Genomic DNA, 17,611 nt, shown 5'->3' with positions numbered 1-17,611 from the left:
GGAGATGTGTGTGGGTTAAAGGGACTAGGGTTGAAGGAGGATCAGGGTTGTCGAAATATGTTCCTGTGGTTACTCATCTTAGATCCATTTACATTTGGTGCATCTTCTATTAATTGTCTATTTATTATTAAACCCTGTTTTCAAGGGTATAGGAAGTCAGTGAGCTCTAGAGGAATAAGCATTAGTCTGGTGCCTGACATTTTCCAGAGCTACCTTGGCCACTGATTAGCATGTATAATTACTTGCCCAATGGGCAGGTGGCGTATATGTGTATTCGGTGCAAGGAGCTTCTGGCCCTCAGAGACCATGTACTGGCTATGGAGACCAGAGTGGTTGAACTGAAGGAGCTAAGGGACAGAGAGAGGTACATTAGATGAGAGTTTCCGGAATGCAGTAGAATGGTCCCACCCCTGGTCTGACAGCCTCTGTGTTATTGAGGAGGATGAAAGTCTCAGGGAAGGAGAACATCCAACTGGAGCAGAGGGAAACGATCCCATAGTTGGGATCCTCTGTCCAGATGATGTTATACTACCCTCTCGCACTGAGGATACCTCTCCGTGGGAGGGAATTCCAGTTATTAGGAAGAGACAGGTATTAGTAATGGGTGACTCAATCATTAGAAACATAGAGAACTGGGTTTGCGATGAGCCGGAGAACCGCATGGTGACTTGCCTGCCTTGTGCAAAGGTTGTGGATCTCTTGAGACATCTAGATAGACTTATGTGTAGTGCTGGGGAGGAGCTGGTGGTCGTGGTACATGTAGGTACCAGTGACATAGGGAAGGATATGGGAGAGGTCCTGGAGCCAAATTTTGGCTGCTAGATAAGAGATTGAAGGACAGGACCTCCATGGTAGCATTCTCTGAAAAGCTTCCAGTTCCACGCACAGGGCCAGTTAGATAGGCAGAACTGCAGGGTCTCAATGCATGGATGAGACGATGGTGTAGGGAGGAGGAGTTTAAATGGGCTCCACATATACCAAAATGGAACCAGATTGCTGGCACTTAAAATTAAAAAGGTCGTAAAACAGTTTTAAACTTAGGGCTGGGGGAAAGCTCACAGGGGCGGAGGAGCACATGGTTCGGACAGAGACATCCCTTAGGGGAAGATCTATTAAGAGAGATTCTCTATGTCCTAGTAAGGAGGAGAGGATGGAAGATGATAAAATACAGGTGGGATCTGCTGAGAAACAGTCAAATGAAAAATGCTAGATGTCTAAATAATAAGATGGATGAACTAGAGTGCTCATATTATGAGGATATTGATATAATAGGCATCACAGAAACGTGGTGGAATGAGGATAATCAATGGAACACAGTAATACAAGGGTACAAAATATATCAGAAGGACAGAACAGGTTGTGCTGGCAGGGGTGTGGCACTATATGTGAAAGAAAGTGTAGAATCAAACAAAATAAAAATCTTTAATGAACCAAACTGTACCATAGAATCTCTATGGATAGTAATTCTATGCTCTAATAAGAATATAGCAGTAGGCCTATATTACCAACCACCTGACCAGGATGGTGATAGTCACTGTGAAATGCTTGGAGATTAGAGAGGCTAGCAAAATTTAAAAAACTCAATAATAATGGGGGATTTCAGAAATCCCCATATTGAGTTGGGTACATGTCACCTCAGGATGGGATGCAGAAATAAAATTTCTTGACACCTTAAATGGCTGCTTCTTGGAGCAGCTAGTCCTGGAACCCACAAGGGGAGAGGCAATTCTTGATTTAGTCCTAAGTGGAGCACAGGATCTGATCCAAGAGGTGAATATAGCTGGACTGCTTGGTAATAGTGACCATAATATAATTACATTTAAACATCCCTGTGGTGGGGAAAACTCCACAACAGCCCAACACTGTAGCATTTAATTTCAGAAAGAGAACTACACAAAAATGAGGAAGTTAGTTAAACAGAAATTAAAAGGTACAGCACAAAACGTGAAATCCCTGCAAGCTGCATGGAAACGTTTTAAAGATACCATAATAGAGGCTCAACTTAAATGTACACCCCAAATTAAAAAAAAACATAGTAAAAAATACAAAAAAGTGCCACTGTGGCTAAGCAACGAAGTAAAAGAAGGAGTGAGAAGCAAAAAGGCATCCTTTAAAAAGTGGAAGTTAAATCCTAGTGCGGAAAATAAAAAGGAGCATAAACTCTGGCAAATGAAGTGTAAAAATACAATTAGGAAGGCCAAAAAATGAATTGAAGAACAACTAGCCAAAGACTCAGAAAGTAATAGCAAAAAAATGTTTAAGTACATCAGAAGCAGGAAGCCTGCTAAACAACCAGCGGGGCTACTGGATGATCGAGAGGCTAAAGGAGCACTTAGGCATGATAAGGCCATTGCGAGAAACTAAATGAATTCTTTGCATCTGTCTTCATGGCTGAGGAAGTGAAGAAGATTCCCAAACCTGATCCACTATTTTTAGGTGACAAATCTGAGGAACTGTCCCAGATTAAGATGTCATTAGTTTATCTATTTCTTCTAAAATCTCCTCTAAACAGTAATACATCACCAGGACCAGATGGTATTCACCCAAGAGTTCTGAAGAAACTCAAATGTGAAATTGCAGAACTACTAACTGTAGTCTGTAACCTATCATTTAAATTAGCTTCTGTGCCAAGGGACTGGAGGATAGCTACTATGATGCCAATTTTCAAAACAGGGTCCAGAGGTGATCCCAGCAATTACAGGCCGGTACGCCTGACTTCAATACCGGGCAAACTGGTGAAACGATAGTAAAAATTGTCAGATGTGTAGGTGAACATAATTTGTTGGGGAAGAGTCAAATGGTTTTTGTAAAGGGAAATCATGCCTCACCAATCTACTAGAATTCTTTGAGGGGGTCAACAAGCATGTGGACAAGCAGGATCCAGTGGATATAGTGTACTTAGGTTTTCAGAACGCCTTTGACTTTCTGAAGGTCCCTCACCAAAGGCTCTTAAGCAAAGTAAGCTGTCATGGGATAAGTAACTGGTTAAAAGATAGGAAACAAAGTAGGAATAAATGGTCAGTTTTCAGAATGGAGAGTGGTAAATAGTGGTGTCCCCCAGGGGTCTGTACTGGGGCCAGTCCTATTCAACATATTCATAAATGATCTGGAAAAAGGGGTAAACAATGAGATGGCAAAATTTGAAGATGATACAAAATTACTCAAGATAGTTAAGTCCCAGGCAGACTATGAAGAACTACAAAAGGATGTCTCAAAACTAGGTGATTGGGCAACAAAATAGCAGATGAAATTCACAGTTGATAAGTGCAAAGTAATGCATGTTGGAAAACATAATTCTAACTATACATATAACATGATGGGGTCTGATTTAGCTGTTGCCACTCAAGAAAGAGATCTTGGAGTCACTGTAGATAAGGGTATGAAATGGCTTCTGTATGAGGATGGATTAATAAGACTGGGACTCTTCAGCTTGGAAATAAGATGACTAAGAGGGGTTATGATAGAGGTCAACAAAATCATGACTGGGGTGAAGAAAGTAAATAAAGAAATGTTAATTACTCCTTTTAATAGCAGGAACTAGAGGTTACCAAATGAAATTAATAGGCAGCAGGTTTAAAACAAACAAACAAAAGGAAGTATTTTTTCATACAATGCATAGTCAACCTGTGGAACTCCTTGTCAGAGGATGTTGTGAAGGCCAAGACTATAACAGGGTTCAAAAAAGAACTAGATAAATTCATGGAGGATAGGTCCATCAATGGCTATTAGCTAGGTTGAGCAGGGATGGTGTCCCTAGCCTCTGTTTGCCAGAAGCTGGGAATGAGCGACAGGGAAAGGATCACTTGATGATTACCTGTTCTGTTCATTCCCTCTGGGGCACCTGGCATTGGCTACTGACAGAAGACAGGCTATTTGGCTAGATGGACCTTTGTTCTGACCCAGTATGTCCGTTCTTATGTTCTTGTGGACTTGTGCGTGTCAACACTTTCAAACTTGTGTGCCAACATCTGTGGCCTAATTTTCTGAGGTGCTGATGTGATTTTTCCAGCTTTGAATTTAAGCAGAGCAAATGTGCAATATCCATTACCAAATCACAGTTTTAAGTACACAACCTTGTAGTCTTTAAAGTTCTTTCTACCTGTCCAGTGAGGTGAATTCTGGGCTCCTGTAAAAAATAAAGTCCATCCCCATCCTATAAGGGAAGTGGAATTTAAACTCCAGGACTGTAAACAAATCAATACCATGAAAGAAATCAACATTTATAACTACAAACAACACAAGAAGTTTGGTATGAAACTTTAGACACCTGACCAGCAACTGTAAATGCAGGGAAAGGAAGACATGTCTTCCTGACACTGTCAGACTGTCATGGCCAGGGAGCTCAGAAATTTCAAAGGACATGAAGCTGTTTAAGCAGTGAATCAACAATTTTAAATGCAAAATCAAATTCCTGGTCTATGGCTGCAACCCAGGAATGAAGTTGAGTGCATATGAAAAATTGAGAATGCAGTTTGCTGCCCTATGCTTGTTGCTATCATCAGCTAGGTGTCAGAGCTTTCCATCATTTCAACATGTTCCCATTTTTTATCGTTAGTGTAAAGCTAAGTAGTATATATGGGGAAGGGCAAATAAATGCATGTTCGTTATGGCTGATTATTTGTTTACTTTTTTGAAGACTGATCCCTTTTCAAAGAGGGTAAAGTTAGCAGGACTGTGCTCTGTGACTAGCTTGGTGTGCATGATGTGATACATTAAACAATAACTTTTCTCAGGGTCTGAAGATATAAACAATTACCGTGCCCTCTCCTTTTAGCAGTAGGTACTCGTTTATCATTTTGGTTACTTCCATTACAGCCTCTGAAGTAGTTACAAGAACCCAGAGGCCTTAATCTCTTCCCAGTAAGAAGACCGGAAGACAGGCATGGGAGTGCAACACAATAACAATTAGAGCACTAACTGCCCTAAATCTACGCATGGCGGGAATGGAACATGCTGGCTCCTTCCATCCCCCAACTAGCCCACAAATGCTCCTCAATGCACACGTCCTGTGTCTGAAATCCAGAGGCCTTTGGGTTCAGTGCCGGAACTGTGGGAGGGGGATAGCATCTGAGATGCCGGGAAATTTCTGGCAGGCTGCATAACCTGAGTCAGAAAGGGGCCTGTAATGCATAGGAATTGAGTGATGTCTCTTTTCAGAGTCCTCTAATGATCCTCACTTGTCTGCTATGTTTAAGAAGCTGCTAGAAGCTGACGTGTATATGCTGTAGTTACTAAACAAGGTTATTTGCGCCCAGCCGTTACCATGTGGTTCCTCCACATTATGTGTGATTGTGAAAAGAACAAAAAATGCAACAGGGCTCTGATTTTGGATTAAGAAGTTCCCCCACAAGGGGCAAAGACGACTGGTCTGAGCATGCTCATTTCCTCACATCACAAACTAGGAGTGATCTGCTGAGCTTGGAGCTGGATCTGAAGCCTCTTGTGTCTCATGAAGCATGTGATCTAAGCCCTCAATAGTGGACTCTGTCCTGTAAAGATTCCCCCATGAGAGATAAGGGGAAGGGGATTTCAATGGGAAACGTACTACGTGAAGTTTTGTAGCTTTATTTACTTCCTGATGGCATTAAAAACTAGGTTGCCATTTCTTGTGTGAAGATTATGTTGAGATTTTTAATGGTGAGGGTAATTAACCTTTGCAAAAGCTCTTCTAGGGACATGGTGGAGTCTTCATTACTTAAACTTGTTTAAATCAAGACTGCATGGCTTTGAGAAGTGATGGACTTGATGCAAAAATTACTGGGTGAGGTTCTGTGGCCTGTGTTGCAGGAGGTCAAACTGGATGATCATAATGGTCCCTTCAGGCCTTAAAATCAATCATTTTCTCTACTGGAAATTCCATTAGACTGTTGGAATCCTTCAGATAGTCCCTATAGATGTTATCTGTTGATGTCTACTAGTCTTTGTTGGTTTCTACTGAAGCTCAATAGGTCCATTGCTCTGTTCCAAAACCTAGCTGGTAACTGAGGACAGTTAAACATATTAAACTGGATTTCCACTCAGCTCTCCAGAGTATGTGTATGATGGTATACAGAATATACATAATATAACTTCCTGTGGTATATTGGGTTTCAGGCAATATATTGGAGGGTGTAAAAATGTAATAGTGTACTGTGCCCACTTTTTACTTATACCTCCTTAGGTCTGTGTATAAGGCAGTGGAAAATAAAATCTATAGTTTATATTCCAAATATATAAAACAGGCTATCTCAATACAACTACTCATAAGGCACCAGTTATTAATTGTGTTCTGCCAGTCATAGGTAAAACAGATTTGTCAATTAAGCAAGTTTGATTAACGTGCTAAAGTTTAAAAAAAAAAAACACCTAAAAAACAGAGGTCTGTTCAGTATGGACACTTACATGTATGCACTCTTTTTAAAAAGTAGTTATTTCTGAATCACTTATCAAAAAAGCCAACAGGCTATATTGTTAGGGAGCAATTTCACATGTTGAAGCTAAAATATTCTTTTGCACTTTTATCTAAGTGGTGTAAATGCGGCTCACAGAGCTGTTCAGCTAACTCATTAATGTCGTGTTCTGCCAGCATTTTCTGCAGCTGTCTAGAAATATAATTTGGTATTAAATCTTGCTTTTGAGAATACGCCTAATAATTCATAATCAAAACACTTGTTGCAAACTTCCCTTGCGTAGTCCATGTGGTATTGTTACATCTCTGCTAAGTGACTTGAAAACTCTATGGGCTGATTTGCTTAGGATGAAGAAAAGCAAACAAACAAGTGTGTGCTCAAGTGCTAGGGAGGAAATGCTATTGAGAACGGCCATACATAATGCAACCTTTATAAGTACCAGTAGGTCACTGTTCCTTGCTGCCAAGCGACCCAAGTGAAACCAGAGGTTAGATTAGGTGGCAGGGGGAAGGTGATGGTACTCTTCCAAGCTCCCCCTACAGAATAAATTCCATCCGCAGGAGACACCACTCACAGTAGATAGTGCAGATGATCATGTATACTCTCAGGGGTCTTGGGGCTTGGCTCCCCTCCCCCCATGGGCATAAATGGAGCAGACTGCGCAGTCCCCTCACTGCTGTGGGCAAGTGGCACCCCTGCTAAAAATTGCAGCATATATGTTCAGGCTGGAGCCCTGGTTCTGAGACCAGCCCATCCCCCAAGAGGTTTCAGAGCCTGGGCTCCAGCCCGAACATTTCCATTGTGATTTTTAGCCTTGCAACCTGAGCCCTGTTGGCCCGAGTCAGTTGATCTGGGCCAGCCACAGCTGTGCCTGTGGGTCTATTATTGCACTGCACGTGTACCCTCAGAGTCTGTCTCTCTGGCGCTCCTTTCACCGGTGGTTTGGCTTTGCATCACCACTTACTTAGGGCTCTGGCTTGTAAGCCACAATCTAGCATTGTATTAACATTAGGAACAGGAGGAAAATTACAGGCATGAAGGAAAAAAATAATTATGGAGCCTTTGACTGCTGTGTGCCTTCATTTTATATTATTGTTAAAATACATTATAATTGTCATCTGTCTTTTGTGGAATATTTTTACTTTTAGAGACCTTAAACAAGAAGCTGACTGTGTCTGGCATTTAGATTGCAGCATCTATCTTTGTGTGCCAATTCTCTGAACCTTTATTCCTATGGTAAATGAGCTTTGTTAACTCTCTAGCTCTTATCCCATGAGGAGATACTTCACTAATCTAACATTAAATTGGATTTTGAATTCCATCATCTACACAGCAAAAGTTAATTTTGGAAAATAATTTAATTACAATGCTAGGGTACACATGAGCATTTTGTAATGCATAATGAATGTGATATAAGTTTTATCTACAAAAGATTTCTGTTGCATTGCAAAATTTATTTACCAAAATTTAGTGGGAGGAGGAAAGGGGACGGAATAAATTGATTAATTTATGAAAGCAGAATGAACGGGGACAACCAACCAGTGGCTATTCCCATAACAAAGCAAGTAGAAATTGGTTGTCTTTAATCTTCTTAGCCTAGTGTAATACAGGAATATATGAACTGCCATGGTGTAATGTTCTCAAGTGGTTGAGAAGAAACAGGACTCCATTGTAACAAATATAAAGGCAACTGTTGATTAAGGCTGCAGTTCAACAAAGCCCTTGAGCACATGCTTAAGTCTGCCTCCATTCAGCAAAGCGCTGCAATGGGACTTAAGGATTTCAGTCAGATGGGAGACTGTTGTTCTCAGTGGAAGATAGTTTAGCCAGGCAGTCCCGTCCCTAGAGGAGCATGGGGGTATGAGACACTGAAACTACACCTCACATAGATGTTGTGGTGGCCTAGTGCCAACCCAACCCAAAGTGATTTATTTTTCCAGATGGAAAAATTTTAAAAATCTTCTTCATCGAGAAAAATTTTGATATCCCAGAGACCACCTTTTCCACTGAAAAAAACATTTGGAAAGAAAATCCTGACCAGCTCTACTAGGCATCTTACTGGATCTTCCAACTGATCTGGATGGCCAAACAACTGTGTTGGCCAAGAATCCTTTTCTTGTCTTCACTTGGCTAAAGGGCTGTGGCTTTTACTTCTCTACCATTATTTATAGCTTTGTCTTCTCAGAGGTGCTTATCCTGAAAATCATTGGTAAACTTCAGCCAGTGCAGAATCCAGCAGTTTGCTTATTTAGTGGGGTTTCCTGTGGAGTAACTTTACACCTGTTCTCTGTGCTGGCTGCCAATTTCTGAGTTCAATTTAAGGTATTTGTCCCTTAAGCACTAAATGAGTTTGGAATATGACCTGCCTTTCCTTAGACCTTCTGCCTCCCAATTTGACACTGCAGCATTTGAGATGAGATGTGGTGGTTAAGTTGACAAACCACTAGTCTAACTACGAGAAGGTATTTTCAGTTAATGGACCTTGACTTTGAAACCCACATCACACACTGGTCCTACACGCAAAATCTGTTGACATTTTGGGGGCATTTCCCCCAAGCTTCTGAGAAGGGGGTTGGTTGATTGATTAATGAATGTGTATGGGACATGTATAAGATGGGTATTTATTATTCCCAACTGCATGATGGGAGAGGAGTCCATAATCTATCATTGGCTAATTTGTTTGATTTCATTATATATAAGCACTGACCATTGGTTGGGTGCATCTTTATTAACCTGTAGAAATAAGTATAGCTAAGGCATGGTGGCTCAGCTTCCTCTCAGAGTGATGTTAACATAAACATAACACTAAATTGTTTAGCTGCTGATCATTTTAAGCAACACCCAGCTCCTCTGGGATTGTGGGTGCAGCCGAAGTAGTGTCACTCTTTTGCCTTTGCCTCCAGTCTGACTCCTGATCCTTTGTTATATGTTTTTCAATTAAATATAATTCCTGAATATTGTTTTCTTAAAGTAGGAGAAACCTAAATGAATTTTGTGGAGGAATGTGCAGTTTCTGCTATTGTAAGTTGAAAGTGTATGCACAGATCAAGGGAAGAAAAGACCCCCTAACTAAAAATAGACTGGTACGTATCACTGTGACAGTGGAGATTCAGGATAAAAATGTAAAAAGTGATTTAGGAGCCTAAGGAGATGTCTATGCTGTGAAGAAAAACTTGCAGCTGGCCCGTGCCAGCAGACTTGGGCTCCTGGGACTTGGGCTGCGGGGCTGTTTCATTGCAGTGTGGATTTCCTGCTTCGGGCTACAACTGGAGCTCTGGGACCCTCGCAGGGTCCTAGAGCCCAGGCTCCAGCCCAAAGCCAGAATTCTACACTGCAATGAAACATCCCCTTACCTCAAGTCCCATGAGCCGAAGTCAGCTGGCGCGGGCCAGCCACGGGTGTCTAATTGCTGTGTAGGCATGCCTTAAGTCTCTGTGAAAATCACTGGAATGTAGGCTCCCAGGTGCCTGACTCACTTAGGTGCTTTTGAAATTTTTAGTCTATATCTGGTGCAGAGCCTCAGGGATCAATAAATTCTTACACTCCCATCTATAGTTGCTGTACGCTTCCAAAGACCTACACTTAAATATCAGGAATGTCAGAAAATGGATGAGGCAACTGCTGCCTCAAAACACTTGCCTGTTTTTCCTTAGGCACGCCAATTTCTTTTCCATTTTATAGCATTGCCTGTGATTCTGTCTACAAGAAATTAAATCGTAATAGACCCAATAGGTTTTAGTCCATAAATATTTCTACAAGTTGTTGTAACAGAAAAGCACATCCATATGGGGGAAAGCCTTTTCCTTTCTCCTTGTTTACGTGGTGTTCCTCTGTAATGAGACTAGAGTCCTGTAAAAGCACATGCAGTGAAAACCAGATTTTGAAGTAAGGTTTGTCAAGAAGAACACAGCCTTGCACACAGCCTCAGTCAAAGTAAACCACATTTCAAATACATATTCTGTACTGAAAAAAAATGGTTGCTCTTTGACCGAACTGCTCTTGCTACTGAATGATAAACAGAATTGAAGTGTACATTCTATGCTTCATAAAGAAATGATGAAGTTGCTGGACAGCATTCCCTTAATATCCACCACAGCAAAATCTTTCAAGGTAGAGGGAGGCACTTCTGGCATTGCTCACCTCAAAACAGGCCAGATCTTCAGCTGGGGTAAAGTGTCATAGCTCCATTAATTGCACTGTGTTCTTCGCTGGCTTTCGCACTATCAGCTTTAGGCCCAGTGTGTAAGTGTTTGAGGGCACCTGGCACCTTGCAGGACTGGGCCCTTCATTAACTTTACTCTGTGCTACTGTGGTTTGTTAATTGGAATCATTAAATACTTCGTATTCCATAATTGAAGAATGACACTAATTTGATACAGAATCAATTGGCTGTCAAGTGATTAAAAAAATAATCGTGCAATTAAACAATCATAGAATTCTATTTATATAAATATTTTTGGATATTTTCCACATTTTCAAATATATTGATTTCAGTTACAATACGGAATACAAAGTGTACAGTGCTCACTTTATATTTTTTTATAAATATTTGCACTGTAAAAATAAAAGAAATAGTATTTTTCAATTAATCTGATGCAAGTACTGTAGTGCAATCTCTTTATCATGAAAGTTGAACTTATAAATGTAGAATTATATGCAAAAATAATTGCATTCAAAAATAAAACAATGTAAAACTTTAGAGCCTGCAAGTCCACTCAGTCCTACTTCTTGTTCAGCCAATCAACCAGATAAACAAGTTTGTTTACATTTGAAGGAGATAATGCTGCCCACTTCTTGTTTACAATGTCACCTGAAAATGAGAACAGGCATTCACATTGCACGGTTGTAGCTGGCATTGCAAGATATTTACGTGCCAGATGCGCTAAAGATTCCTATGTCCCTTCATGCTTCAGCCACCATTCCAGAGGACATGCTTCCATGCTGATGATGGGTTCTACTCGATAACGATCCAAAGCAATGCAAACCAATGCATGTTCATTTTCATCCGCTGAGTCAAATGCCATCAGCAGAAGGTTGATTTTCTTTTTTGGTGGTTTGGGTTCTGTAGTGTCTGCATCGGAGTGTTGCTCTTTTAAGACTTGTGAAAGCATGCTGCACGCCTTGCCCTGATCAGATTTTTGAAGGTATTTCATATTCTTAAATCTTGGGTTGAGTGCTGTAGCTATCTTTAGAAATCTCACATTGGTACCATCTTTGTGTTTTGTCAAATCTGCAGTGAAAGTGTTCTTAAAACTAACATGGTGGGTCATCATCCAAGACTGGTATAACATAAAATATATGACAGAATGCAAGTAAAAAACAGAGCAGGAGACATACAATTCTCCCCCAAGGATTTCAGTAACAAATTTAATTAACACAATTTTTTTAATGAGCATCATCAGCATGGAAGCATGTCCTCTGGAATGGTGGCCAAAGCATGAAGCTGCATACGCATGTTTAGCATATCTGGCATGTAAATACCTTGCAATGCCGGTTACAATAGTGCTGTGTGAATGTCTGTTCTCACTTTCAGGTGACATTGTAAATAAGAAGCGGGGCAGCAGCATCTCTCATAAATGTAAACAAACTTGTTTCACTTAGCAATTGGCTAAACAAGAAATAGGACTGAGTGGACTTGTAGGCTCTGAAGTTTTACATTGTTTTGCTTTTGAGTGCCGTTATGTAATAAACAAATCTGCATTTGTAAGTTGCGCTTTCACAATAAAGAAATTGCAGTATGGTACTTGTATGAGGTGAATTGAAAAATACTATTTCTTTTGTTTATCATTTTTACAGTGCAAATATTGGTAATAAAAATAATAAAAGCGAATACTGTACACTTGGTATTTTGTGTGGTAATTGAAATCAATATATTTGAAAATGTAGAAAAACCTCCAAAATATTTAAAACATTTTAATTGGTATTCTATTGTTTAACAGTGCAATTAAAACTGTGATTAATCATAATTGATTTTTTTGAGTTAATCTCATGACTTAACTGCGATTAATTGACAGCCTTAATTATGATATTAAAATAATTAGGGTTATTGTCAGCAGGACAAATGGAAATGAAGAGGAGCAAGCAGGCAGACATTGCTATAAGTTTGTTTTTATTGCCAAGGTATCATTGGGCAGATTCATTTAAAGTACCATCTTCTGATGTGTCTTTATAATCAGTTTGATAAACTCAGGATTTCATGACCTGTGTATTGAGTTTTGATAAACCAATTAAAAGCTAGCGAACGGTAACATGTGATTAATTCTTTCCCATGCACCATGTCCAAGGCTAGATATTTTTTTTTCTAGAAAAGTATCCTACAAGCATGTCCCAATGGGAGATATTTTATTTTTTTCTTATTGTATGCAGTTGCAGCCATATTAGTCCCAGGATATTATAGAGGCAAAGTGAGTGATGTAATATGTTTTATTGCACCAATTTCTGTTGGTGACAGAGATGAACTTTTGAGCTTGCTCAGAGCTCTGTTCTTTACATGCGTACTCAGAGCTCTGTGTAAGCTTGTCTCTCTCTCACCAACAGAAATTTGTCCAATAAAACATATTACCTCTCTTGTTATCTTGTCTCTCTAATATTAAAGATTTACCAGTTTCTGTATCTGTGATAAAATAGTCATTAGGAACAGATTCTGATCCCCTTACTACATGAGGAGTCGAATAGATTTCAGTGGCTTACTTTTGGTGTAAGTTTTGATATATTTACATGCGTTACAAGCCCCTGTGAGGGCACTATTAAATTTATTTAAATCTGGTTTTAAATGATTGATTAAATATTGACTTAAAATAAACCAATAATTTAAAACCATTTAAATCACTGTAATAGGGTCAACATATACGTTTTTCTCTAAATTATTTTTAAAGGTACATCCATCCATGGAAGATATAATCCAACCAGGGAACTCCAGCCTATGAAAGAGGCACTACAGCTTCATTTTTTAATCAAAATTGTTGTTCTCTAATGAAAAGTTTCAGGTTTTTGGCTGAAATGTTGAAGCTTTGCATGAAGATTATTTTTTTCTGGTGAGCTGTAATTCAGGGTTTTGCCTGCTTGTTTTGGCGACAATATGAGTTTACTCCTTTTTTACTCTTGTTCACATTATAGAGTTTGTACAGAGTGATCTGGGTTCTACTAAATTCTGTGGATGATGCATGGGAAGGGTTACTGATAGTTACCCCTGTGCAAACCCATTGACATGGATTACACAAGTGCCTGTGAGGGCATAACCTGAAGAACTGAGTTTGCACAGACCTCATTGAGGGCATAGTTTTGCCTGAAGGAACCTTTGTTACAGGTGATATCAAATGACTTAGCTTATCTCTCAGAACTCAAGCTGAGTTTCCATGGTTAGAAAATGGAAAAACAAAAACAACAAATATTTTCAAGATGCCATTTTGACCATTTCTCAAAGTAGAAGAAATGCACTTTCTTTGATTCACTTGTCAGAATGCAACAGTTCATCACAGCAAAGGTGAAATAGAACTAGCTGCAGATGGCTCCTACTGAATCATTTGGAGTTCTACTCACATCTGAAAACATCAGCTGTATTCAGTTTTTAATGGTTAGCATTATGTCAATGTCTATAAAAATTGTTTACAAGTCATTTATTGTTAAACTTACCAATAGGGGAAATTCAAAACCCTTTAAAATGTTTATTTTTATTTTTTGTAGCATAACATGTTCCATGGAGAAGGGTGTGAAAATCAAAAAGGCCAGAATCTTTGTAGAAGTGTAGCGAATTCAAGCAACTGATGACGACAAAGAATTAAAGCTCTGGCCTGTAGTCAACGGGGAAAAAGCAAAGTAATAGCAAAAAGCAAAACTATTTCAATCAAGATGCACTTTCTGAAACCTTAAAAAGATGATTGTGGCTCTTCTTTGCATTCTTCATTTCTTTTAGACTAAACAGTAAAACTCAATGAAAACAACCTTCCTTCCCCCTTATTATCTCCTCCCTCAAGAGGCCCCCCAACAAAACAAACACCCACACCTTGATTCTGACAATAGTTGCATTACTTAATGGCAAATCTCCTGTGTAACTAGTGGTAATGAGTTACCTCATTTGAGAAGAGCAGAGATTTGGGTCATTAGGTCCCTTCCCACCCCCACTATCCGGAGTGTGTATATTCTTTTTGAAAAATACATTAGAAGAACACCATTAAGGTTGAAAAGTCAGGTACTCAGAAGTCAGAATTAAATTGTCTCACTTGCATTAGGATAGTCTTTAATTCCATGATCACATACTGCAGCTTCTCTCTCCCTCTGAGGATACGTCTGCACTGCAATCAGAGGTGTGATTGCAGCATGTGTAGCTATACCGAGACAGCTTTGATCTAACCATCATGCATACTGTTAGCAATGAAGCCATGGCAACATGGGCTCAGCGCAGACTAGCTTCCTGAGTAATTACCTAGGGTTCTGGACAGGCTTGTACAGCTCCTGCTGCCACCGCTTCACTGCTCTCAGAGGTGAGCTACCTAGATTAAAGCTAGCTGGGTATGTGCACACATGCTGCACTCACAAATACCAATTGTAGTGTAGACATACCTTGACTCTGCTGGTGACTGCCAGAAAACAGAGTCCAGCGGCTTCTAGGGCAGGGGTCGGCAACTTCTCAGAAGTGGTGTGCCGAGTCTTCATTTATTCACTCTGATTTAAGGTTTCGCCTGCCGGTGATACATTTTAATGTTTTCAGAAGGTATCTTTCTATACGTCTATGATATAGAACTAAACTATTGTTGTATGTAAAGTAAATAAGGTTTTTAAAATGTTTAAGAAGCTTCATTTAAAATTAAATTAAAATTCAGAGCCCTCCCAGACCAGTGGCCAGCACCAAGGCAGTGTGAGTGCCACTGAAAATCAGCTCGCGTGCCGCCTTTGGCACATGTGCCATAGGTTGCCTACCCCTGCTCTAGGGTAACCCTATTTCTGTGCTAAATGGAAGGATAGTGGGTGAGATTTTTCCACAGCGTTTAATTTCAGTGAGACTTGTGCTCCTGATTCATTTAGGTGGTTTTGAAAATGCCACTCACTATAAGCAAAGGGAATGAGCAGAGCAAGAATTACTGCATGTCTTCAATATACAGTGTGATTAGCTCCTACATGTGGGAGAACGTGTCACATATTCTCCTAATCCACTTAGACAGCTATAATTAAGAAAGGTAGTTAACTAACAAGTGGCATAACTAACAAGTGACACAGAAAAGTACAATGATATTGGTTTATGATAATCTTCTGATACCTAATCTGGTTATTTCATGTCTGGGAAAAATGATAGCAGTGTGTAAATCTATTCCATTTTCTAAATGAGAAGCAAAACATGAATCGCCTTTCAAAACTAACAAACTCTCTTCTGCATTTCAGGCCACTCATCTGATAATCTCTTCCTGGGCATGGAAGACTGGTTTGAATAATTGCTATTATTGGAGGAATTCCCTGGGTAATGATCTGCTTTACATGGAGCTCTGACTAGATAGAATACCTGCCAAAAACTGAGTTTGGTTGATCGCCTGCCACAAAGACGGGTGATGAACACAACATATTTATCTTACTTGGATCTGAACAGTTACAAGGAGGAGAAGTCCTTCTGATGATGACTTACCCTCTAAGCAAGTAGGAATGTCATTCAAATAAATGAAAAAATGATTCAAAACTGATAAACTGATTTTTTCATACAATTAATTAAACTGTAGAACTCAATGCCACAGGATGTTTAGGCCAAGAATTTAGTATAAGATTGAAAGAGATTGGGCATTTATATGGATAACAATATGCTCCAGAGTTGTTTTACTTAATGATAGCATTTTTAATTGAAATTAAATCTCATGCTAAACCAAGCTCAAGGGTTTAAAAGGTTTCTTCCTCTGAAGCATCTGGCACTGGTGTCTGTCCAAGGATATGACACTGGACTAGATAGATTTCAGATCTAATCCAGGAAGGCTATCCACCAAAGCATCTGCCATTCTGTCACCGAAGTTACTGGGTTAGGTGTATTATGATCCCCATTTTACAGATGTGAATGAGGCAACCCATGGTTAAGGAACTTGTACAAGTTCACATGGAAAAATCTGTGGGAGAGCCAGGAATTGAACCCAGATTTCCTGAATTTGACTTCAGTGCCTTAACCACAAGATTACCTCTTCTGCAGTCTCCTCTGGCTTTCTGACAATACAATCACCCCCCTGACAGTGTTGCTGAAATGAACTGATAACTGTAATTGTCTGCAAGGATTTTGGAAAAGGGGTAAACCAGGATACCCCTGTTAGTGTTCTCCCATTGGTATACTGTTTCAGTCATCCAGTCGGGGAGGAGAAATAATACTTGTGACTGAAGTGACCAGGATATGAGTGTTTGACTATATTTTATTCTTCTTGTATAGTTGAACACTATTTTTCCAAACCAACTGACTAATACTTAAGAATAAAAAATGCATCACAAAAATTAAGATTGATCCCTAATTAACGAAGGGACTGAACTAACTCCTCCTGCTGACTAACACTGTCTCACTGTTTCCTTATGCTGCCCCCAGGGCAGGCTCCAGGCACCAGCCGAGCAAGCTCGTGCTTGGGGCTGCAGATTCTACGGGGCAGCATTCCGCCCAAACCTAGGGCGGCACAGCTGCTTTTTATTTTTTCGTTGCTCCAGCCACCCTGTAGCGGGCGGAGGAGGGGCGTGCCCTGCAGCAAACTCGGCAGGGCAGCCTGCGTCCGTCCCTCCCCGCCGACCGGAGCGGCGCGGAGCCCTCGCGGCGTGGCGATTGGGGGCCGCGGAGCGAATGCCCCGCTGAAGTGCTGGCTGCCCCCCTTCGCTCTCTCCCCCCACTCCCTCCCCCTCCCCCCACTAGACCGGGTGCAGCACAGGGAGTCCCCCTGCTCCCTGGCTCCGGCCGCCCTGCAGGGTTTTTTGTTTTGTTTTTTTCCCCGCTTTGCCGCTCCAGCGCGCCCCTCCTTTTTTTTTTTTTTTGCTTGGGGCGGCAAAAAAGCCAGAGCCGGCTCTGACTGCCCAGCAGTTTACCTGTATCCATTTCTTTGCTGATACTTACATTGTAAGCTCTTAGGGACAGGACTTTGTTTTTGTTCAGTGTCTGTACAGCACCTCGCTCAGTGGGATCCAGTGCTATGGTAATACAGATAAATAATAAATGCTCTTAATGCAGTGTTCAGCCAGCACCACTCTTGATTATAGAAATCTGAATGTCTGTGACATTTAAG

At 40.4% G+C, this 17,611-nt stretch overlaps 1 long non-coding RNA gene across 2 annotated transcripts in view; it reads left to right on the top strand.

Moving 5' to 3' along the window:
- LOC123372336 overlaps window positions 1-15,958 on the top strand; it is an 81,697-nt gene extending 65,739 nt beyond the window's left edge. For both annotated transcript variants that reach the window (XR_006580219.1, XR_006580220.1), the window contains exons 2-3: window positions 14,073-14,204; window positions 15,765-15,958. This is a non-coding gene — a long non-coding RNA (uncharacterized LOC123372336). The remainder of the gene's footprint in view (window positions 1-14,072; window positions 14,205-15,764) is intronic.
- Window positions 15,959-17,611: the final 1,653 nt, after the last annotated feature.

Source organism: Mauremys mutica, chromosome 6, assembly GCF_020497125.1.
Source record: "Mauremys mutica isolate MM-2020 ecotype Southern chromosome 6, ASM2049712v1, whole genome shotgun sequence".
Lineage (NCBI taxonomy): Eukaryota > Metazoa > Chordata > Testudines > Geoemydidae > Mauremys > Mauremys mutica.
Note: the sequence above shows the minus strand (reverse complement) of the source record. Positions and strands in the feature narration are given on the sequence as shown.